Source organism: Onychomys torridus, chromosome 15 (genome assembly GCF_903995425.1).
Source record: "Onychomys torridus chromosome 15, mOncTor1.1, whole genome shotgun sequence".
NCBI classification, from domain to species: Eukaryota; Metazoa; Chordata; class Mammalia; order Rodentia; family Cricetidae; genus Onychomys; species Onychomys torridus.
In genome coordinates, this window is record NC_050457.1 from 10,175,437 (window position 1) to 10,199,816 (window position 24,380).

The following is a 24,380-nucleotide window of genomic DNA, read 5'->3' on the forward strand; positions in this document are numbered from 1 at the left end:
GAAGCTAGATTTAATTATAAAGGCCAGTAGTGTCCATTTTTTTTAACATTTAATTTTCTTTTTTGTTTTATTTTTGAGATTATAATATAATTACAACATTTCTCTCTTTGCTTTCTTCCCTCCAAAGCCTCCCATATAACCTTCCCCACTCTCCTTCAATTTAATAGCCTCTTTTTTCTTTATTATTGCATGGATATGTATATACACACACATATTCCTAATGACTTCTCTATTTTTCTGTTCTATCATACTTGGATGTCATTGAGAATTTTCTCAAAGGGAATCTGCTTTGTTGTCAAACTTTAAATTCTAAGATATATATGTAAGAAGCACACGCAACAGGTTCAATATGGTACTAGGAACTATAAGAAACTAGAGAAAGTAAAGGTGAATTCTTGCCACAATAAGGTTATAGTCATCCATCTGGACTCTATCTTTGAGCAAAGAAGTTTTTCTTTCATAAATATGTAGTGGCTCAGATCCTACTCACTTCCAAAAACAGAATTTTCAATTCAGTTTCTTTAACAGCAAGGTCCTTCCTTCTCTGTAAGTTCTCCTCCTCCGTAGTGCCTTTACAGATTATGTTTTCATAGCTAGTCTTAGGGCTTCATCCCTCTATAAATACAAAAAGTACGAGTTCCATTGACCATAAATATATAAATTTATATTTTTCTGTGACTGAATTTCTATTTCAAAACCCATCTCATTGGTGACATAGATAGAATCCTGATTTCTGGATGAACTAAGCCTATTCATGGTTTCTACTACCCTTTCTTCAAAGCTTTTTTGATATTTGAGGTGACAAGGGATGACAGACTTATGTAGCATCCAGTCTTTGGGGTGAAAAAATATTTTGCCCTCAGCTAGTTCCCATCTAGGTTGACACTTTCTCAGCTCTGTGCTGTCTCACCAGGGCACAGTGTCCCAAACGCTTCCGCTCTAGAGTTCTCTGGTCTACTTGGCTCTCTGAACCCTGGTGATTGCAGTAGCCCTCTGAGTTTAAGCCTCCCAACACTCCCTCAGCTCTAATGATCTCTCTAAGGATCCTCAGCTACAACTCTGCACCACATACAGTGAGGTGGCCAGTTTCAGGATACTGCGCTTTCGACTCAGCTACTGTTGTATCATGGTGCTACTTCTCACAATCAGAGGTCACTGAAGACACAGTGCTGTTCTCTAATAGACTGGGCAGTCTACGCCCCTCCTTAAATAGTCCCAGACTGTCTTCCTTTGTCACATATGTGTGCCTTGTTCCCACTCACCCATTCCTCTTTCCCCTGTTTCGGCATATTATTTGGCTTCAGTGATTTAATAATTTGACACAGCAGAAATGCTTTCAAATCTATTTGGTACTTCATAGCAAGAATTTCTATTTTTGGCATTATGACAAATTCTCCCTGAAAAGAAAAACACATCAGCTAATACCCGAGCAAAGCATCCCAGATGCTCACAGTAGCCCTACAGCATAATAGGTTCCTTATGAAAGCTGAGGCTGGTTGTCCCGAGGTCATGAGCCCAGAAGTGAACAGCTTTGAACCGGACCCAGATCCTGGTGTTTACAGGCCTTCAGCTCTTTACCATTATCATCTCAGCAGTTTACACTTCTAAATTTTATGAAATTTACATTTTTCATTCTTAAGTGATTCTGGCTTCACTTAGTAGGAAAATAATAATCAAACGTATTACCATCTTTGGCTAGTAAGTATCTCTTTTGTTTATTGGTGACATGTTTACAGATTTCATGGCTTGGCATTTCAGTCAGATCCAAATCCATGCTGGTAGTTTCAAATGTGTTGCTTCTTTTGTGCTCTGTGTTTAATCTACAGATTTTATTTTCATTAACCTAGAAGTAGTTTTTAATGTAAAGTTTTACAAGAATACCATCTTATTCTTCTCTGGCCACCATGCCCCCTATATTTCCATTTTTCTCTACCATGAAGAATTCATGTGAATTTTATTAATTCTCTTTCACAATAGTGTCCCTAACTAAATTGCCACTGTCCAATGTACAAGCATTTTTGGGAGGAGGATTCCCCATTTACTGTAGTCTTCCAACTTTGAGAACATCCCTTGCTTCAAGGGAGTTTGGAAGTAAAAGAACAGTCAATGACTTAACACATCCTGACCTCATGAGCAGGAAGGCCAATGGTTTTTCTGGTGTCTTTGAAATTCATGATTGGAAATAGGTGGGTGAAAATCCTAAAATAGAATGCCTTCTTCTCCCTACTATGTGTCCAAATTTTTGCAAGGATAGGAAAAGGGAAACAGAATGAAAGGTGAGTAAAGAAGGCAAAAGGAGAGGGAGAGTGAAATGGAGAAAAAGAAGGAACTGTGGGAAGGTGGGCAATAAGGAAAAACAATTGAAAATATTTATGGATTAGAAAGTCAGAGTAAAATTTCAAGGCCATTAAGCCCATACTCTGAGTAGGAGGTGTACAGAGATTTTTATATTGTTTTAATTTGCTATAGAGGACACTGCAGCACATGAAATCTCAACAAGTGAATATAATTGTATATTAAGTTGTGGGTACGTACTTTAAGAGGTGTGTGGTTAGCATTGGTTGTCAACTTGCTAGGATATGAATCACCTAGGAGTCAAGTCTCCTCTCCAGGCACTCTGTGAGGGATTTGGCATTGGCCATAGTTTTTGAGGAAGAGTCACATAAATGTGTGCAGAACTATTCCCAGGGCTTGGATCCTCGGCATAAGCATTTATCATTCTCTGTTTCCAGGCAGTAGATGCAAAGTGACCTGGTTGAAGCTCCCGCTGCCGTGTCTTCTTCACATGATGCCTCTATCCCGAGCTCCATGCTGAAAAAAATCCCTTTCTCCTTTGAGCTGTTTTTGTCAGCATGTTTCATCACAACAACATGAAAAGAAACCATGACAACATGGTTCTGGAGTCAGGGTTGCCTTTTAAGAGAACAATATTAATGTCTGGGCAACTGGAAGTTATAGTCAGTGGTCCGTATTGAAGACAACCTGAGGCTGAGATATTTCACAATTGAGGCATTCACAATTCCATTTATCATTAAGCTAGTTAGAGTGCCCTTTAAGATGTATGCTGCAGTGTATTCAAGTCAACAGAAAGTTACGTGTACCTACTGTGGGCCACTCCATATTTTGAGTGCTAGGGATATAACAGAGTTAAATGCCCAGTTCCAGCTCTCAGGGGCTTATGTGCTGGCAATAGAAAAAGTTCATTTCTGACCCTGAATCTGGATTAAACTGTGTAGTACAGAAAATATGTCTAAAATTCTGAAGCTAGCTAATACATTCTTCTCATGAATAAACAAATAACAACTACTTACATGATAGGTTTGTTCATCCATTCTTCACTCTCTCATTTAGGCACCAGTTAAATCAGCCTGTGGCAAATACTCTGGGAAATTGTAGAATGCCACTATTTCTACATTAGAATCATCTGTGAGAAAAAAATATCAATTCTTTTGAAAATTCTTATTTAACGAGGAAAGAGTCTACCCTAGAAATATGTATTCTTAGCATATACACTGCAGACAATTGCTTATAGGAAAAGATTTTGGAAATAATGCTGTAGAAGAGACCAAGATAAAGTAGATATGGATCGTAGTCACAAGGATTTTTACAACTTCTCAAACGTCTGATTAGATTTTCTTCTAACATTTGAAGAGGTAATTGAGATCACTTCATGTCTCAGTTCAATGGTACTATAAAGTAATGTCACTGAATTTTAGGTTACACTTAAAGTGGCTGCAGGATATTCCTAAACCAAAGTTTCTAAAATAGTCAGTGTACTGTCTTTTTAAGGTGACTAAGTTAAATTAGGAAAGTTCTGTTTGTTAGTGATAGAAAACAGTATTGTTTAAGAGTCACAAGCTTTATGGTTTTAAGTATATAACTTTGAAACTGGAAGAGAATTGGAATATAATTTCCCCAGACTAGTATGCATTAAGCCTTGGGATTTATTGTTCATATATATATTAGACAAAGTCCTACTATGTAATCCTGGCTAGCCTGAAACTTCTGTAGACCAGGCTGGCCTTGAACTCAGAGATACACCTGCCTCTGCCTCCTAAGTACTGGGGGTTAAAGATGTGGTTTATCATGTCTGGGGAAGCTCTGAATTTGATCTCCAGAAATTCATACAATTGGACAAAAGTCAAGAATACAAGTGGACCAAACATCAAGCTACCTTATCTTGTTTTCTCCATCCTTATTCGCTGGATAATCAATTCACTCCACTTTTACTCTCCCCATTCCTGTGTAGTATATGTGCATTTCTACTGAGTCTTGCTGAAGCCTCTTGAGAAACAACTGTGAGTTCCCATATCAGGAGCTGGAAGCTTGTTAAAAGTGTACAGTTTCTGGACAGCTCAGATTTACTGAATCTAATTCCACATTTAACAAGATCCCAGGGTGATTCATATGCACACTAAACCTGAGAAGCACCCATCCATGATACACATCTAGCATATATGAGACAAATATTTTACTTCCTGTAAAGATGTAAGAGCCAGGGAGAATAATAGATTTTCAAAGAGAATTAGAAGATGGCTGATCTTGTTGGGACTGCTAGGAAATATTTTGAATCTACAATTACATTATTGAATATCCCCTTTATTCTTGAAAATAGTTTGTTTGATCCTGCATGTAATTTATTTAATAATAATAAATAATAACAGTTCCTACACAGATTTGTTTGCATATTACATCGTAACTTTAAACTAGTAAGGGTTCAGCAGAAATGATTGCAGTACAGGGCGTTTCTTGAGGATTAATGGTGTTAGAAGAAATAGCTGGCTTGAGACTGAAAGGCTGAAAGCAATTAATCCATCAAATCATTAATTCTTAGCACACGCCTTATGTTGCAGTTGCTGTTGCTTCATCCACATAGCACAGGGGAGAGAAAACCTGAGTTGTGATTCTATAGCTATTTTCCCATGCTCTAGGCAGCTTCATTTTGTTGTCTGCTAATATTTTCTGGGGGCTCTCATAGGGAACCACTGCTTTCTTCATTAACCTCTCAAATTGCTCAAAGTTTGCAACACACAGTGCAGTATGATCTATTGCTCTTACCTTGTGTTTCATTTACTTCACGACGCTATCCCTTCTACATGCTAGAAATGTACTGTCAACTCTAAACTCATTATGCAAATTCTACACCTAGGCACTATTATTCTGACTTCCATTAGCTCTACTCCCCCATTAGCTGGGCCTCCTGTGAATAAGAAGTGTCAAATTACATATGTAGATTTGTGGGATAGAAGTGGGTGGGCTCCACTGAATGGTCTCCTGCAGAGTCAGCAGAAAATAATTGTATTTGAATCAAACCTTGCATCCTTTATGCTCTAATATGACAGTTCTAATATACTCTCTCAAGAAAAATTGTTCCGCCTGTGAGCCTTAGGAATCAGCTTAGGAAATAATGTTGTGTTTACAAAGCCGGCAGACATCTCTTTGCAAAACACATACTTTCCACTGCCTGCTGAACTGTTTAAAAGTGGGAGCATGTCTTAAATAAAGCTGTGTGCCTGTGTGTGCAATAAAATATGTTGAATGTACTCCAGATCTTCTGAATGTCTCATTCTTTGTCTTCAAAATGGGTATATAGTCTGTCCTCGTGTTCATATGTTAAATCACTCTATTTAAAACATAGACCTTCAAATATAAATCACCATAATAAGGATGCTATTGTTTGCTTACTTTTCTTTCTAAATGTGTTGGTTTAGGCATATGACTGAGTAATGCAGAGCTGATCTAAGAGTATTTGATGAAATATTTTCCCCTCTGTCCAACCTATCATGCTAAATCCCTCTTATTCCAGTCACCCCTATTAGCCTAGGGTAAAACCTAAAGGTTTCCATCAATAAATACTGAAGAGCAGAGAGCAACTGAATCTTCTGAATGCCTCCTTATCATTGTGTTTTACCCATCACTGCACATTCTCTGAGTGATGTACAATATATAAAATATCTTTTATCATTGAATGTATAGATGGGTTGAGAATAATAGAATGACAATGAACTTAAAATATTTTAAAATTGATTTCTCATTGTTTTTTATCTGAGTCAATAGACATGGTTCAAATCTCTAGAAATAAATCAATCATTGAAAGTAGCAATTTAAAAACTGAATTATAGGACTAAAAATAAGATTTCTTTCAAAGACAAGGAAACATACTTCAGTTTCTATGTGATTTCTGCTTCACAGCTAACCCTGGCCCCTGCTCACACACGTATTCCCAAGTACCTATTTTTTTAATTACACATACATAAGCATACCAGCATCCACATGAGCAGTTCTTTTGACTTGAACTAGGTCATAATGCTTCTAGACTTGTGAAGTGAGCATGGATTAAATTATTAAATCTTCATATAATTGCATCCCATTTCAAAGGCAATTGTAAGGTTTTACACAACATATAAAAACAAAATGCATCATGGATTGCACTTATATTAAATGCTTGTGGAAAGTATATGCATTGGCCATGTATGAGATGTGAGGAAGGGGAAAATCATGATGGCAGAAACATACCACAGATTAGAGCAGCTGGTCACAGGTGCCAGACATGGGCATTTAGTACATTTTAAAACACAGTCTTCAACAACTATAAGAAGTCTTTGATTTGTGTGTACTTTTTCCCCACTTTAATAGATTTCTTCAACATTTTTTATGTGTTGACATTCAGCAATATTGATCCTAACATATTTTATCACTAAAAGCAGGCAGTGTTTTTAAGCACCCAATGATTTGTTTTTAATGTGATTTTATCTATGAGGCATTTCCTCACAAAGCATGCTTGTTAGTGCTGCTTGAAGCAATGATTTCTTGGCCTTCAATGAAAGCTCAATGTTAGATTCTGACTTAATTGACTCTTATTTTATAACCACAAGCTTGGAGACTTCTGCAAATCCTGAACTTTAAATTGGCCTACAGTACAGTTGATAAAATTCTGAAGTAAATATTTTAGGATATATATATATATATATATATATATATATATATATATATATATATGTGTGTGTGTGTGTGTGTGTGTGTGTATGCCAATTATATATAATTTAGGTTATATATATGTATATATATATATTAGCCTATATAATTCTCTAAATATATTATCAAATCAAATTACATTGTTTTATTGATGAACTCACAGATTTGTTTGGTCAAATAAGTAGTAGTTTTTTTACATTTAGGATTGATTTAGTCAAGTAAGTACTGAGTTTAGATATATAAATATTTAGTTTCTCTTATGATGATTTTCAGATTCCACATTTTCCTTCTATTCATTATTTGGGAAGAAACGTGGCAATTTTTTTTCTAAATGCCTTTTTTCCATAATTTTTTTTTAGAAATTATAATATAATTGCATCATTTTCCTCCCTACCTTTCTTGTTGTCAACCCCTTCTGTACCCCCTTGCTCTTCCTCTAATTCATAACTTTTAAAAATTTTTATACACACACACACACACACACACACACACACACACACACACACACACACACACACACACATGTAGTGGATAGCCATCCGAGCATTGGCCTGGAAGTTCCAACCTCCATTGAGGCTTCAGTAATGATCACGCCCACAAGGCGGGGCAGAGGAGGGAGCGGAAGACCGAGGAGGAGGAGGAGGTGGCTCTTTCTTGGTTCCCGGAAGCCGGACGCTGGAAATGGACCGAGCAGAGTTCTCCAGAGAACACCGCCGGACTACCCTATAGTCCAGACCCTGCAACCTACCCCTTCATTTGTAAGTTACCCCACAAAATAAACCTCCCTTTTAACTACGTGGAGTGGCCTTAATAATTTCACCAATACACACATATATACATATATATCCTAAATATAGCCTGCTTGGTCTATATAATGTTATCTGTATTTTGGGACTAATTACTTATTATTGGATAACCAATTAGCAACTCTTTCCTGGAAAGTCCATTTCTCCTGTTCTCGGCATCTCCAGTTGCTCATAGTTCTTTGTCTATGACTGAGACCTCACAGCTTTCTCCCTTTCATCTTGGCATGTCCGTTGATGGTGGTGTCCAGCCTTTGTTTATGCAGCCATGTTAATGAGATTTCGTGACTGTAGCCTACCCGACATAGGAGTATAGGGAACTTCCTGTTTCTGTTTCTTTCAATCATGTGTCCCTCTTCTACAATGAACCCTGAGCCTTGAGTGCAGGAACTGTGTTGTAAAGGTATCAGTTGGGACTGGTTACCACAGAATGTCTTATTCTCTGGATTTTGATCATTTGTGGTTTTCTGTAATAGTCTCCATCTGTTGAAAGAGAAGTTTGTTTGATGAGAGGTGAGAACTACACTTATCTGAAGATATAAAGATAAATATTGGGGATAGAGTTAGAAATTATACTGGTTTAGTAAAGTTGTGTTGGTATTTTTCCTCCAAGATCCATGACCTTATTAGTCTTGGTAGTTATGTTTATAGTACCTAACATAGTTTCTCTCTTACAGAGTGGGCTCTAAGTCCAATTACAGTTCTGTTGGTTTTGTCAAGGTATGTACACCACTACTGTATTACTGGAGTTATTATGTCATAGTAATTGTTACTGTGGTTCTTAGGCATTATAGTTCAGTAGGACTACTGTTTGCTTCTTCCTTAGAAGCTTGCATGGCACCTTCTGGTTCCATGAAAGTTAGTCCTCAAGGAGGAAAATTTCAGGTCTTCTGGTCTCTATTTGAAGAGCATGCAGTTTCAATTAGGCAGACAGAGAAAGATAAATATAGAAGAGAGGAGGATAAAATAACAGTAAGGGTGTCTAAAAAAGTCATAAGGAATAACTATTTGTCTGCTTAAATTGCACATAATACATTTAAGTCTGTGTATACATATACATATGTAGTTTAAATGAAAATTTCCCATATGAGCTGACACAGCCCCCTCAAGAGACATAGACAATCCAAAAACAAAAAAACAAAAAAACAAAAACAAACAAACAAAAAAAAAACCCATGCATGAGAAGCCCACTTTGAACTACTGGCCAGTGTTGCCTGAGAGACTCTCAAAACATTATAGGCTATTGCTTTTGCCCTTGGTTCCCACCCAGAGGTGAGAAGTAAGTTCCTATGGGGGCAAAATTTATGTTTTAAGATGGAATTTGGAAGTGATTCGGATTGGAGGGGTGATTCCCGAGTAGAAACAGTGATGTAACATCTAGGTGTCTAGAATTTTGTATTAATCAATTATACAACACATTCATTTCTAGAATGTGTTTGATATTGCTTATAATTTAAGAGCCCACTATGATTATTGAGTATATATGGACAGAGTATAGACAACAGAGAATGAAAACCATTTCTGAACTTCAATATCATAACGTTAAGACAACCAATTAATCAGTTGCTTTATTCACACAACTTTCAAGTTAGTTTGCAGGGATATTTCAATGTGATGGGTGGCATTTTTGTATCCGCAGTGTAACTTAAGTTGCAACACAGAAGACAAGATAGCAACTAAGAAGGGAAAGTAAGTGAGGTGGTAATTCATCCTCTGTAAAACAGGCAGGCAGCATTTTGACAGGTCAGAGAGAGATTTTTCCTTGGAAAAAATTACTGATCTCTGAAAAAGTTGAAAATCCTTGATGGAGCATCCCTGAAAGCCAAGATTCCCTGATTGCTAATCATCAATTTGCTTATTGTTATATTTATTAGCAATTGTTGAATTGCTACAAGTCTAGAATCATGTAGGAGACAAACCTCATGGCATGCCTGTGAGGAAGTTTTTAGATTGGGTTGTTTAGAAGGAAACATTGTAACTAAGGAGTCCCTATTTCCTTGTCTGGGTTGCTAGACTCAGTGAAAAGAGGAATGAGAGTGAGCACCAGCGTTCATCTTTCCCCTCTTCCTGACGTCAAACACAACACGATCAGTGACTTCATGCTTCTGCCATCATAACTCCCCCACCATGGTGGCTATATCTCACAGTTGTGGGACAAAATACATTCTTCCTTTCTTAAATTGTTTTTATGTTGTTTGGCACAGCAATGCAAAAAGTAACTATTAATAATGCAGGACAGATAAAAGTGAGAAGCAGGGCCATTGTTGAGAGAAACTTGGCCATGTATTTTTTAAGTCTTTGGAACTGGTTTAGAGGAGGAATGTGAAAGAGTTTGAAAGTACAGTCTAAGATGACTTAAGAAAAATGTAATGGGCCATTCTTGTTGAGTTTGGAATATCACAATGTTGACAAACCCAGCTCATGAGAAAGCAGAAGGAGAACGGATAATAAGCACACTGTTGAAAACTAGGCTAGAGGCAACTTTCTTATATTCTGGTAAAAGAAAAAAATCAGGTGACATTCTGCTCTTTCTTTAAGAATTGGACTGAGATTTAATTGATAATTTAAGTATTAGTATTTGTTTGGCCAAAGAAGTGTCAAGACAGGTTAGCATTCAGAATGGGTCATGGTTAGTGTTCATAGCTCTTATCTAAGTGTAATGGAGAAAGAACAAAAATGGAGCAAAAGTATGTGAAATGATGTTATTTTCTAGGGGAAGGAATGGATTTAATGTTACACACAGGGAGGCTGAGGAAACAGTTGTATTTGTAGAAGAGATTGTCACCATTAAAAAGAAATCTGAAACTTTGCACTCGGGTATTAGAAAGGGTGCTATGATGGCACGACCTAACACAGAAAAGATTCCATTTTGTGAAAATGCATCTGAAGAGATCCTAGTGAGAATTCTGCAAAGAGGTTCTTCGTTAGGAAACAACTGCAGAAGCACAGAGTCCTCTGTAACTTTGGTTCAAGAGGGTCAGGTTACATCTCAAGCTGGCAGCAGACTTTGGCGGCACTGTCAAGCTCTTAATGATGGTGCAGGTACAAAAGGTTTGAGACTGAGACTGTCATGATGTCTGACATGAAGGCTCCAAAGAGCATCCAAAGCAAGGCAATGAGAAGTGGAATCAGGGAACTTCAACAGATGCCCTAAGACACCATTGGGTAAAACTCTGAAGGTGATGCTTGTGTTGCAATGGATAAGATGACAGAACCATGGGACATCCACTGAAAAGGGATGCTGGGCAAGAGCAGAGCTGGCCCAAGAGACTGGCTAGAGATGGCGGCCCAGGGCTTATGAAGCCACTTGAACCTAGACAAATCCATTATGAACCCCAGATGACAGACATGGAATGGCAGGAAGTGCTGTTTGCCTTTATGCTTTTCTGCTTCACATTGATACATTTTTCCTGATTTATGTCCTCAATCCTGTTTTGGATTGAGAATGTTTGCTCTCATCCATTGTTTATCAAAATATGTATGTAATTTATCTTTCTCTTTTATAGTAGCTCATAGTTAGGAGATTGCCATCTCCACTTTAAAATGGTGTTGTGAAAGTGAAAAACTCTGAGAACTTTTGAGGTTGGATTGAATAAACTTTGAATAATGAAATGGCAATGGGCTTGTGAGGACAACAGTGGAAGGTGATGGACTGAAAGTAGTATGTCTGGTATTAAATTGAAAGAGAGTAGACCTGTGATAGTTAATGCTAATCATCAATTTGTCAGAATCTAGTATTACCTAGGAAACAAAGCTCTGGGCATGTTTTTGAGGGAGTTTCTAGATTGGGTAAATCAGGTGGATTGACCCATTCCAAGTTCTATTGACTGGGTTTCCTGACTGAATAAAAAGGAGAAAACAGGCTGAGTACTTGCTTTCATCTTTCTAGGTTTTTAGAAATTGCTGACTTAATGGGACCAACTGCCTCATGTTCTTACTGTCATGACCTTCTGCTAAGAGAGACTGTAGTATAAAACTGAGTCAAAATAAACTCTAAGTTGATTTTTGTTGTGTGTTTTGTTATAGAAATGAGGAAAACTGCTAGTAATGTAGTAATCGATATATGTACACAAAAATAATGGATATTTGACTGTATTCTACAGGAACAAGTGAATTAAAATAATTAATAAATGATGTGTATCTATATTCCTAAGCAATTTTTATCAGTGGTAAAACAATCTGTTTTGGTCTATTATGTAGTAGCAAAATACTAAGACTATTTGGCTTTTAAAAGGCCTGTACATATTAAGTATTATACGCTTAAGTAATTTCCAATATGTTAGGTATTCTAAGTATTTTATCATATATAAAGATATGTAAATATGTCTTTGTTCCCAATTTTCAAATTAATGAGATTTTAAAGATAAAAATCCCTGAAATTGTGCCTGAAGAGATGGGTCAGCAATAAGAATGCTTATCACTCTTCCAAAGGACCCAAGTTCAAACCCAGAACCCACATTGGGTGACTTCCTATAAGTACAGCTACAGGGTTCTGACATCCCTTTTTGTTCCCTGTGATCACCCATATTCATGTGTATATACTCACGCACATGCTACACACAATTAAAAATAAAACTAAAAATCCTGTTTAATCAGTGAAATAATCAGGAGGAAACATCTAAGTCAAAATGCATTATTTTGTTGGTAAATTGTTCTGTTTGTGTGCTTGATTACTCCACTGTTGATTACTCCACTGTTAATTACTCCACTGATAACTCTTAGGCACTGACTGTTTGATGGACACTTGACCCCAGTAGATAGTAGGAGACTTGCACCTATGTAACATTTATTTAGTAAAGTGCAAAGGACATAAAACAGTGAGTGGCAAAATTAATAAAAATAACACTTATAAATTTGTTAATTAATGCTATGAAATAAATAATGGGAATTGAACAGATAATCACCATGTTTGGCACTAAGCGGGCATCATTGGAAATCTGTGTCCTACTTAACAAAGAAAACACTGTACTTATAATGAGTTTGAACTCTCTAACAAGCAATATGCAAGCTAAGCAGTCACAATATTACTTTTGACACATGAAGTAAATATACAAACACAAATGTAGATGATAAAACTTAATGACTCTGTAGAGGATGTTGCAGGGGTCAACACTCTCTTTTAATGAACCATTAACACTTAAAGATATGTATTAAAATGATGCTAAGATTAGGATATAGCACAAGGAATAAGAAAATGTAATGACCAATTTAATATTCTTGCTACAGGGTTCACTATTTGACAAAACTCTGGTCCATAAGTGAGGAATAATATCATAGGTCAAGTCATATCAGACAGAGCTTCAGAGGAAAAACATTAAGAGAGCCAAAATCTGAGCAATGGAAGATAGAACAATGCCTGATAATGTTTACTCTTTCAAAGAAATTCATGTCCTATTTTTGTAATAATGAGGTAGATTTAGTCTTACAGAAATGTAATGTTCATTTACTGAGTTTTAAAAAGATCAATATTCTTTATTCAAAACAAAATAAAAAGATGTTTATTCAACCATTTACTTATTGAGTAAATATTTAATGAGTCTCTATTATATTTCTCAATAAAATAAATTTTAGATTTTAGAATACTTTATGTTTGATTAGTCCAAAATAATTATAAAAATCAATAAATCAACTGTGTGCCGAGCCTGGCAGGTCAACTTGGCTGCTATAGGCTCCTAAACACATATAACTGTTTAAGAGTTCAAGGCTACCTACCAAGAACTTCACAGATCACTGTATAGTTTTGCTGAGTTGGTGGCTACTTTTTTACATGATGTACCATGGCTAAGACTGCTTTTGTAATTGGAAAAAAAAAAAAAAAAAACAAGAAAAAAAATGCTTATGGTAAAAATGGCAAGTTGGGAGTGTCTGACCTGCATTCACTTAGTATAAAATAATTGTGTTCATTATATATTTAACATTGAATTATTTGAAAATAAACAAATGAGTAGGATAAAATATAAGGGACCAAAAGTAGTCCTCTTATTGGCAGCATTTGTTAGAACTCTTCTCAAAGGCATGTCCAGGCTTTATTTACACAAATAAGAAGACTCTGGGTTTAGGGCAAGAGTTGGATAGCACAAAATTTTTAATTAAAAATGAATATAAGAGAAAACACTACCAAATTAAAACATGAAAAAGCTGATGTATTTCATTTATATATGCACAGAACTCTCAGTAAAGAATGTCATAGAGATGTCCTATATAGCCTTGAGGTCAGAATGATAGAGAACTTAACCATGTAGGTAGGAACAAGGTTGAAAAAAGAATACAATTTATTTCCTTCTTTTACCTGTGTGTATGATTATGTAATTACATATCTTCCTTCCCTTTCCTTTACCCAAACCCTCTTAAATACCATTCCTTGCCCTCTTTCAAATTCATCCTTCATTTTGTTATTACCTACATATATGCAGATGCATATGTGTTCCTAAATATAACTTGTTCAGTCTATATAATATTATTTATATGTTTTTCTTCAGGTTTGATCATGTGATATTAGTGTACTATTCTTTGAGGAAGACTATTTTGTCCATTTTCAGCTCTCTTAAGTTGCCTTTGCTTCTTTGAATAGGGTTGAAGCCTATTTAAACATGTAGTTGTATGTGATTTAAAGTGTTCTTCTTCAAGGAGATCCTTAAACATGAAAGTGTAAGGACCTTGTGGGATGCTATTCTTCAAACCCTTTTATTGAGCTGCATGTAAGCTTTCCTCCTTTCCTAGGGCTACTTACTAAGAGTTTCTACTCGAAACTTGAAGCTATGATTTTATGTCCTTAAAAATCAGTGGCTTTTTTTTTTTTTTTAATGATTTTGAACTTTTGGGAGGGACTATTTTCCCCTTAAGACTTTATAAACATATTCTAAAGTTAATTTCATCATAGCTTTAGGGAGGGTCCTATTAAACCTGTTTACTGATGAACTAACAGGTTTCTACATTCAAAAGCCTCATCCAGATCACTGCAGGTTGAAGAAGTCCAGCTGAAAACACTGACCATCATCCCTCTACAAGCCTGTGTTTTCTACAGAACTTGTGGTATCTGCACATGTCTTTCTTGACTTCATCAGGAAGGCAGGAAGTATAAAGACTTGCCCCATCACACACATAGGGTTTTAGAAGGCAATCCATTAGAAACTCTAAAAAGTAAAGTTTCACTGACCAATGAAAGGTTCTTTTTCATTATTCAAATTCTTGCTATAAACTTATCAAAAATATGGCTTTTACTGAGGATGAGTAGGTAATGAAATATTTATGCTGATAAGGTTACTTGCAAAAGCTGAGGCACTAAGCACAAAGAATTTCAATTATCCTGACCCAACAGTTGAATCATTAAGAGAGGGTTTATGTACCTGCAAGTAATAAAAATATTGTTTTCTGAGATTGAGGTCTCTAAGGTACTTTCCAACTTTGCTATAGAGAATAAATGAGGTAAATAAAACAGAACTTAGTACAGGTAAGTCTACAGTTCTAAATATTAGAGAATTTGAGGTATCTGCGAAGAACATTTGAGAGTAATGGGGCATACAGATGAAACTTTTAAATGTCAGTCTGGTAAGAAAGTGAGTGGGATGAGATAATGGAAGTTTATTCATCTTTAGGAAAGTGCTACCTCAAAGTAGTTTCATCCTTTAAAAAAAACCTTATTTCCAAGCAAAATACATTTATTTATTAGTCTACTTAAAATATCCTGTGTGTGTGTATGTGTGTGTCTATATATGCATGTGCAAATGTGTGTGTTGTGCACTAGAATAAAATATTAACAGAGATTAATTAAGGAAAATATTTCTTCATTATTAATGAAGGTTACAATATTTTTCCCAACCTGTGCCCTTCAAATACATTTAAAATACAGTTAAGGGAGTCTCACCATGCATTTTCTTGTTTTATTAAGCTATTATCTTATAATGTACACTTATAGTTCATCTCAGGGTCAAAGAACAAAAGTGTTTCAGAGAAGAGTACTTGTAATCCACACAACTGTGAATTAATGACCGACCTTATAAGTTTGAAGTCCAAATTGAATTCTAAGCATTAATTAGAGAAAGCAGCCATATGTCTCTTGCAAAAGAGAGTCCACTTTATGATAAACTCAGGCTTGCATAGTCATATAGAATTCCTCAATGTTCTTGAATAAGTGTGTTCCACTTTCTATTGATTTTTTATAATTAGTAAATTATATCATTTTTTCTGGTGTTACTTTCATGCTACTCAATGGGAGGTATAGTCAGTAGTTTTACTCATAGTCAGTAGTTTTCCATAAACTATTATACATACACTCACACATTAATATGTGGCAGTGATAACATTTCCCTAGATTTCAAGCTTTGACAGAATTTTGAAACTTGGGAAAATGCAAACTTGAATTCACAGTATTTGATTTCTGTAATTGTTGTATATAGCTATTTATTTATAAATTAGCACATTGTGAGCATTATTGCATATACACTCACACTCCATGAATTATAAGTAACAATGACAGAAATTTGCCCATGCTCTTTTTTTTTTTTTTTTTTTTTTTTTTACAGCTCTCAGTCCACTTGAGGTATCCAACAAAGATTCACATTGCTTTAAGGTGAACTAGGACTATTCACTTCAAATTTCCCCAATACTTTCACACAATTAAGTACTTATATTAATGTACTACTATGACGCTGCAATCAGAGAGAAAAATGCACACGCTTACACACACCACAGCACAAGCTTTCCTCCTGTAGGCCATACGCCTTTATAGTGAGATCACTGCTCATGTATTTTTGCTCCTTTACACAAAGTGTTATTTCTTTTCAGTATTTTTCTGAAGTCATCACAACAATAACAAAAATGAAGTGAAACATTCTTTAGATGCTAAGGATTTAATTGATTTTGAAGGGATATTTATGTACTAAAAGTAGCTTTTATATAACTAAACCATATTTTGAGGAGTGGTATTTGACTTATAGAGTCTGAGGGAAAGATACACATTATGAAGAAGACAACTGGAAGTTGTACTTTCTTGTCCTATAAAATCCTTTAATAGAGCCCCCAGTTCCCATCCACCTTGGAACTCCCATCTGGACCAGAGGTGAGTGCCTGGGGCTATAGTCAGAGAGGCAACTGCCCCTGGGTCCCACTGCTGGACACAGGCCATCCCGGGAGGACCTGCCCAACTTGGCCCGGGCCCTGTGGGAAGGCTCCCCTTTTCTAAGACTGCAGGCAGACCCTGCAGGCTCCAGGCCCTGCTCCCACACCCATTTGCCCGAGACCTCAACCACTTCTTGAGGATCAGAGACCAGGCCCCAGCTTCCATCCTGCCCTGGAATTCCCAACTGGACCAGAGGTGAGTGCCTGGGGTCACACCCAGAGAGGTCCATAAATGGGTCACAGCCTGGGGCACCAGCCACTCCTGGTAAGACCTGCCCAACCAGGCCTCAGGATCTGGCCATAGGGCAGGACCCTCCATCCCCTCTGGGAAGGTTCCCCCTCTCCAAGACCCTCTGGTGAACCATACAACCTCCACGCCCTGCCCCCACACCCATCTGACAGAGACCCCAGCCACTTCCTGAGAATTAGAAACCAGCTCCCATCTTCCATCCTGCCCAGAAACTCTCATCTGGACCAGAGGTGAGTGCCTGGGGTTGTAGTCAGAGAAGCAACCACCTCTGGGTCCCACCCCTGGGCACCTGCCCAACTTGGCCCCAGTTTCCGGCCATTTGTCAGGCCCTGCAGGAAAGCTCCCCTTTTCCAAGACTGCAGGCAGACCCTGCAGTCTCCACACCCTGCCCCCACACCCATTTGCCAGAGACCCCAGCCACTTCCTGAGACTCAGAGACCAGCCCCCAGCTCTCATCCGCCCCAGAACTCCCATCTGGACCAGAGCTTCCAGCCTGTTCCAGAACTCCCATCTGGACAAGAGGACCTCCCATCTGGACAAGATAAGGAGACTCCGGGGACTTCCTAGACTCAGAGCATAGCTCCCCAGCTCCTATCCAGCCAGCACTCTCGTCTGGACCAGAGCTTCCATCTGGACAAGAGAGAGGCTCCCTAAATTTGTCAGCTCTGTCTGGACCAAGTACACTGATAAGACCAAGAACGACCCCCGAGGAGATGGGCAGGCGTCAAGGCAGAAGAACATACAACAAAATAAAGAGCAATCCAGCATCACCAGAACTTAGCACTTCTCCAACAGCTAGACCTAAACATCACGGAATGGAAGAAGAAGAAAACAACCTTATAAGTAACATCATGAAGAGGCTAGAGCCTTATATAGAAGAAATCAAAAATAAAGTGGAGGAACAGACAAACAAAAAAATGGGAAGAATGCTATAAAAAACTAGAGGAAAGGACAATGAAAGCAGAAGAAAACAATAAGTCCCAGAAAGAAAATCATGAAAAAGCAAGGGAAACAGTCCAAGACCTGAAGAGGGAAATAGAAAAAATGAAGAAGACACTAGCAGAAGGAATGCTGGAAATAGAAAATCTGAGTAAACAAACAGGAACTTCATAGGCAAGTATAACCAACAGAATGCAAGAGATGGAAGAGAGGATCTCTGGTGTTGAAGATACGTTAGAAGAAATAGGTTCATCAGTCAAAGAAAACACTAAAACCAACAAAGTCATGACCCAAAATGTCCAAGAAATTTGGGACACCATGAAAAGACCAAACCTACAAATAATAGGGATAGAGGAAAGAGAAGAATACCAACTCAAAGGCACAGGAAATATATTTAACAAGATCATAGAAGAAAACTTTCCCAACTTAAAAAAGGAAATGCCTATGAAGATACAAGAAGCCTATAGAACACCAAACAGACTAGACCCCCCAAAAAAGTCCCTTTGCCACATGATAATTAAACAACTGAATGTACAGACAAAAGAAAGAATATTAAGGGCAGCAAAGGAAAAAGGCCAAGTGACTTAAAAAGGCAAACACATCAGAATAACACCCGATTTCTCAATGGAGACTTTGAAAGCCAGAAGGACTTGGACAGATATAATGTGGACACTAAGACACCAAGGATGCCAGCCTAGACTTATATACCCACCAAAATTTTCAATCATCATAGATGGAGTGAACAAGACCTTCCAAGACAAAACCAGATTTAAACAATACTTATCCACAAACCCAGCCCTACAGAAAGCACTAGAAGGAAAATTCCAACCTAAGGAAGGCAGATACAACCATGAAAACACAGGCAATAGATAACACCACAGCAGTAAACCCCAAAGAAGAGAAGTACACACATACTACCACCAAAAAATAAAAATAATAACAGGAACGAACAATCACTGGTCATTAATATCCCTTAATATCAATGGACTTAATTCACCTATAAAAAAAACACAGACTAACAGAATGGATACGAAAACAGGACCCATCTTTCTGCTTCATACAAGAAACACACCTAAAATTCAAAGACAGAAACTTCTTAAGAATAAAAGGCTGGGAAAAGACTTTCCAATAAAATGGTCTTAAGAAGCAAGCTGGTGTAGCCATCCTAATATCCAGCAATATAGACTTCAAACTAAAATCAATCAAAAGAGATGATGAAGGACATTACATACTCATCGCAGGAAAGATCCACCAAGACGAAGTCTCAATTCTGAACATTTATGCCCCAAACACAAGGGCACCCACATATGTAATAGAAACATTACTAAAGCTTAAATCACATATAAAACCCCACACATTAATAGTGGGAGACTTCAACACCCCACTTTCACCTCTGGACAGATCAGCCAAATTGAAACTTAACAGAGACATAATGGTCTTAACTGATGTTATGGCTCAAATGGACTTAATTGATATCTACAGAACATTCCACCTGAACAAAAAAGAATATACCTTCTTCTCAGCACCCCATGGAACCTTCTCTAAAATTGACCACATACTTGGCCACAAAGCAAATCTCAACAGACACAAAACAATTGGAATAACCTCCTGGGTTCTATCAGGCCACCATGGTGTAAAGTTAGATTTCAACAACAGAAAAAGATACAGAAATCCTACAATCTCATGGAAACTGAATAATGCTCAACTGAATCACCAATGGGTTAAGGAAGAAATAAAGAAAGAAATTAAAGACTTCCTAGAGATCAATGAAAATGAATACACCACATACTCAAACTTATGGGACATTATGAAAGCAGTGCTAAGAGGGAAATCCACAGCACTAAATGCCCACATAAAGAAGCTGGAGAAATCTCACTCTATTGACTTGACAGCACACCTGAAAGCCCTTGAACAGGAAGAAGCAAAGTCTCCCAGGAGGAACAGATGTCAGGAAATTATCAAATTGAGAGCTGAAATCAATAAAATAGAAATAAAGAGAACAATACAAAGGATTACTGAAACAAAGAATTGGTTCTTTGAGAAGATCAACAAGAAAGACAAGCCCTTATCCAAACTAACCAAAAGACAGAGAGAGAGCATCCAAATTAACAAAATCAGAAATGAAAAGGGGGACATAACAACAGACAATGAGGAAATCCAGAGAATCATCAGGTAATACTTCAAAAAAACTCTACTCCACAAAACTGGAAAATCTAAAAGAAATGGATAATTTTCCGGATAGGTACCACATACCTAAGTTAAATCAAGACCAGATAAACCATTTAAATAGTCCAAAAACCCCTAAGGAAATAGAATCAGTCATTAAAAGTCTCCCAACCAAAAAAAAAGCCCTGGACCAGATGGTTTCAGTGCAGAATTCTACCAGATCTTCAAAGAAGACTTAATACCAATACTCTTTAAATTGTTCCAAACAATAGAAGCAGAAGGTATATTATCAAACTCCTTCTATGAGGCTACAATTACCCTGATTCCTAAACCAAACAAAGATCCAACAAAGAAAGAGGACTACAGACCAATCTCCCTCATGAACATTGATGCAAAAATACTCAATAAAGTACTGGCAAACAGACTCCAAGAACACATCAAAACAATTATCCACCATGATCAAGTAGGCTTCATCCCAGGGATGCAAGGGTGGTTCAACAATGAAAGTCCATCAATGTAATACACCATATAAACAAACTCAAAGAAAAAAAACCACATGATCATCTCACTAGATGTAGAAAAGGCATTTGACAAAATCTGACACCCCTTCATGATAAAGGTCTTGGAGCGATCAGGAATACAGGGAACATACCTAAACATAATAAAGGCAATCTACAGCAAGCCAACAGCCAACATCAAATTAAATGGAGAGAAACTCAAAGCAATACCACTAAAATGAGGAACAAGGCAAGGCTGTCCCCTCTCCCCCTACTTGTTCAATATAGTACTTGAAGTTCTAGCCAGAGCTATAAGACAACACAAAGAGACTAAGGGGATACAAATTGGAAAGGAAGAAGTCAAGCTCTCCCTATTTGCAGATGACATGATAATATACATGAGTGACCCCAAAAATTCAACCAAGGAACTGATACAGCTAATAAAAACCTTCAGCAACATAGCAAGATACAAGATCAACTCAAAAAAAATCAGTAGCCCTCCTATATACAATAGACAAACAGGCTGAGAAGGAAATCAGAGATATATCACCCTTTACAATAGCCACAAATGATATAAAATACCTTGGGGTTACTCTAACTAAGCATGTGAAGGACCTATATGACAAGAACTTTAAGTCTCTGAAAAAAGCAATTGAAGAAGATGTCATAAAATGGAAAGATCTCCCATGCTCATGGATAGGCAGGATTAACATAGTAAAAATGGCGATCTTACCAAAAGCAATCTACAGATTCAATGCAATTCCCATCAAATTACCAACACAATTCTTCACAGATCTGGAAAGAATAATACTCAACTTCATATGGAAAATCAAAAAACCCAGGATAGCCAAAAGAATCCTGTACAATAAAACAACCTCTGGAGGCATCACGATCCCTGACCTCAAGTTCTACTATAGAGCTACAGTAATAAAAACAGCTTGGTACTGGCATAAAAACCGACATGTGGACCAATAGAATCAAACTGAAGACCTTGACATTAACCTGCACACCTATGAACATATAATTTTTGACAAAGAAGCCAAAACTGTACAATGGAAAAAACAAAGCATCTTCAACAAATGATGCTGGCATAACTGGATGCCAATGAGTAGAAGGCAGCAAATAGATCCATATCTGTCACCATGCACAAAACTTAAGTCCAAGTGGATCAAAGACCTCAACATAAATCCAGTTACTCTGAACCTGATAGAAGCGAAAGTAGGAAGTAGTCTTGAACGCATTGGCACCAGAGATCACTTTCTAAATATAACACCAGTAGCACAGACACTGAGAGAAACAATCAATCAATTGGACCTGTTGAAACTGAGAAGCTTTTTTAGAGCAAAGGACACAGTCAACAAGACAAAGTGACAGCCTACAGAATGGGAAAAGTCTTCACCAACCCCACATCTGACAGAGGGCTGATATCCAGAATATAGAAAGAACTCAAGAAATTAGACATCAAAATGCTCAACAGTCCAGTTAAGAAATGGGCTATAGAACTAAACAGAGAATTCTCCACAGAGGAAGTTCAAATGGCTGAAAGACATTTAAGGAATTGCTCAACATTCCTAATTATCCGGGAAATGCAAGTCAAAACGATTCTGAGATACCACCTTACACCTGTCAGAATGGCTAAGATCAAAAGCACAGAAGACAGCTTATGCTGGAGAGGATGTGAAGCAAGCTGAACTCTCCTCCACTGCTGGTGGGAATGCAAGCCTGTACAGCCACTTTGGAAATCAATATGGTGCTTCCTTAGAAAATTGGGAATCCATCTCCCCCAAGACACAGCTGTACCACTCTTGGGCATATAACCAAGGAAGCCTCAATCATACCACAAGGGCATTTGCTCAGCTATGTTCATTTCAGCATTGTTTGTAATAGCCAGAACCTGGAAACAACCTAGATGCCCTTCAACTGAAGAATGGATAAAGAAAATATGGTACATACCCACAATGGAGTACTACTCAGCAGAGAAAAACAGTGACATCATGAGGTTTGCAGGCAAATGTATGGATCTAGAAAAAATCATCCTGAGTGAGGTAACACAGACTCAAAAGGACAAACATGGTATGTACATAGGAGGATATTAGATGTAAAACAAAGATAACTAGACTGCTATACAACTCCAGGGAGGCTACCTAGAAAACGGGACCCTAGGAAAGACCCAGGGATCGCCCAATGACAGAGAAATGGATGAGATCTACATGAACAACCTAGATGACAGTGGGAGTAATGAAAGGTAAGGTTCGAGGGAAAGAGAGCTTAGGGGAGCAGGAGATCCCAGGTGGATCAAGAATAGAACGGGAGAACAAGGAATAATAGACCATGATAAATGAAGACCACATGAGAACAGGAATAGGCAGAGTGCTTGAGAGGTCCCCAGAAATCCACAGTGATATATCCACTGTAGACTGCTGGCAATGGTCGAGAGAAAGCCTGATCTGACCTAGTCTGGTGATCAGATGGCCAAACACCCTAACAGTCATGCTGGAACTCTCATCTAATAACTGATGGAAGTGGATGCAGAGATCCTCAGTCAGGCCCCACGTGGATCTCCAGGTGTCCAATTGTCGAGAAAGATGACAAAAGGTAGATTATTGATTCTATTATGAAAAGAGAGAGTATGGATATGATAAGATAAAAAGGGAGATTATGGAATCTACTTTTTAAAAAAGGAACTATTTGTTTTAAATAGCATAAGTAATGAAATTTTTTGTTTGTCTGAGTTTATCAAATGTTACTGGACTGGACATTGTTATATATTAATGGAGTTGTTTATCTGAATCTGTCAAATGTTAATGGACTAGACATCATTAATGTATTCTTGATTATGTATATTGTATATACTTACTGGATATGATTATTCTTGTATTAGTTATAACCTTTTGTAAATTTTAGAAAAAAAACAGGGGAAATGTGGTGGGTATTGTGTGCCCTGAAATATTGTGTGTTCCCAGAAATACCCATATCTGGGGTCAGAGAACAGACAGCCACTACATACAAAGCCACAAATGGTGGCTAGAAAATGGGAAGAGTAAGCCATAGCAGAAGTTGGGCAGTGGTGGTACACGCCTTTAATCCCAACACTTGGGAGGCAGAGCTAGCCGGATCTCAGAGTTCAAGGCCACTTTAGAAACAGCTAAGCATGGTGACCCACGCCCTTAATCCCAGAAACCCAACCTTTAATCCTAGGAAGTGGGGGCAGAAAGAGAATGGTGTATAAGGCATGATGACCAAGAACTAAGTGAGTAAAGCATGTAGTTAGTTAAGCATTTAGTTGGTTAAGTGTTCAGGCTTTGGAGCAACACAGTTCAGCTGAGATTCATTCTGGATGAGGACTCAGAAGCTTCTATCCTGAGGAAACAGGATCACCTGCAGAACTAGCAAGGTGAGATACCTGTGGCTTCTTCTGCTTCTCTGATCTTCCAGCATTCACCCCAATAACTGGCCTCAGGTTTGTTTCTATTAACAAGTACCTTTAAGATTCATGCTACAGAGGAGGGGCTGTAACAGCGTGAATTGTTGAGACCAAGATTGGAAAAACACAGGGACAAATAGCCAAATGAATGGAAGCACATGAATTATGAACCAAAGTCTGTGGAGCCCCCAGCTGGATCAGGCTCTCTG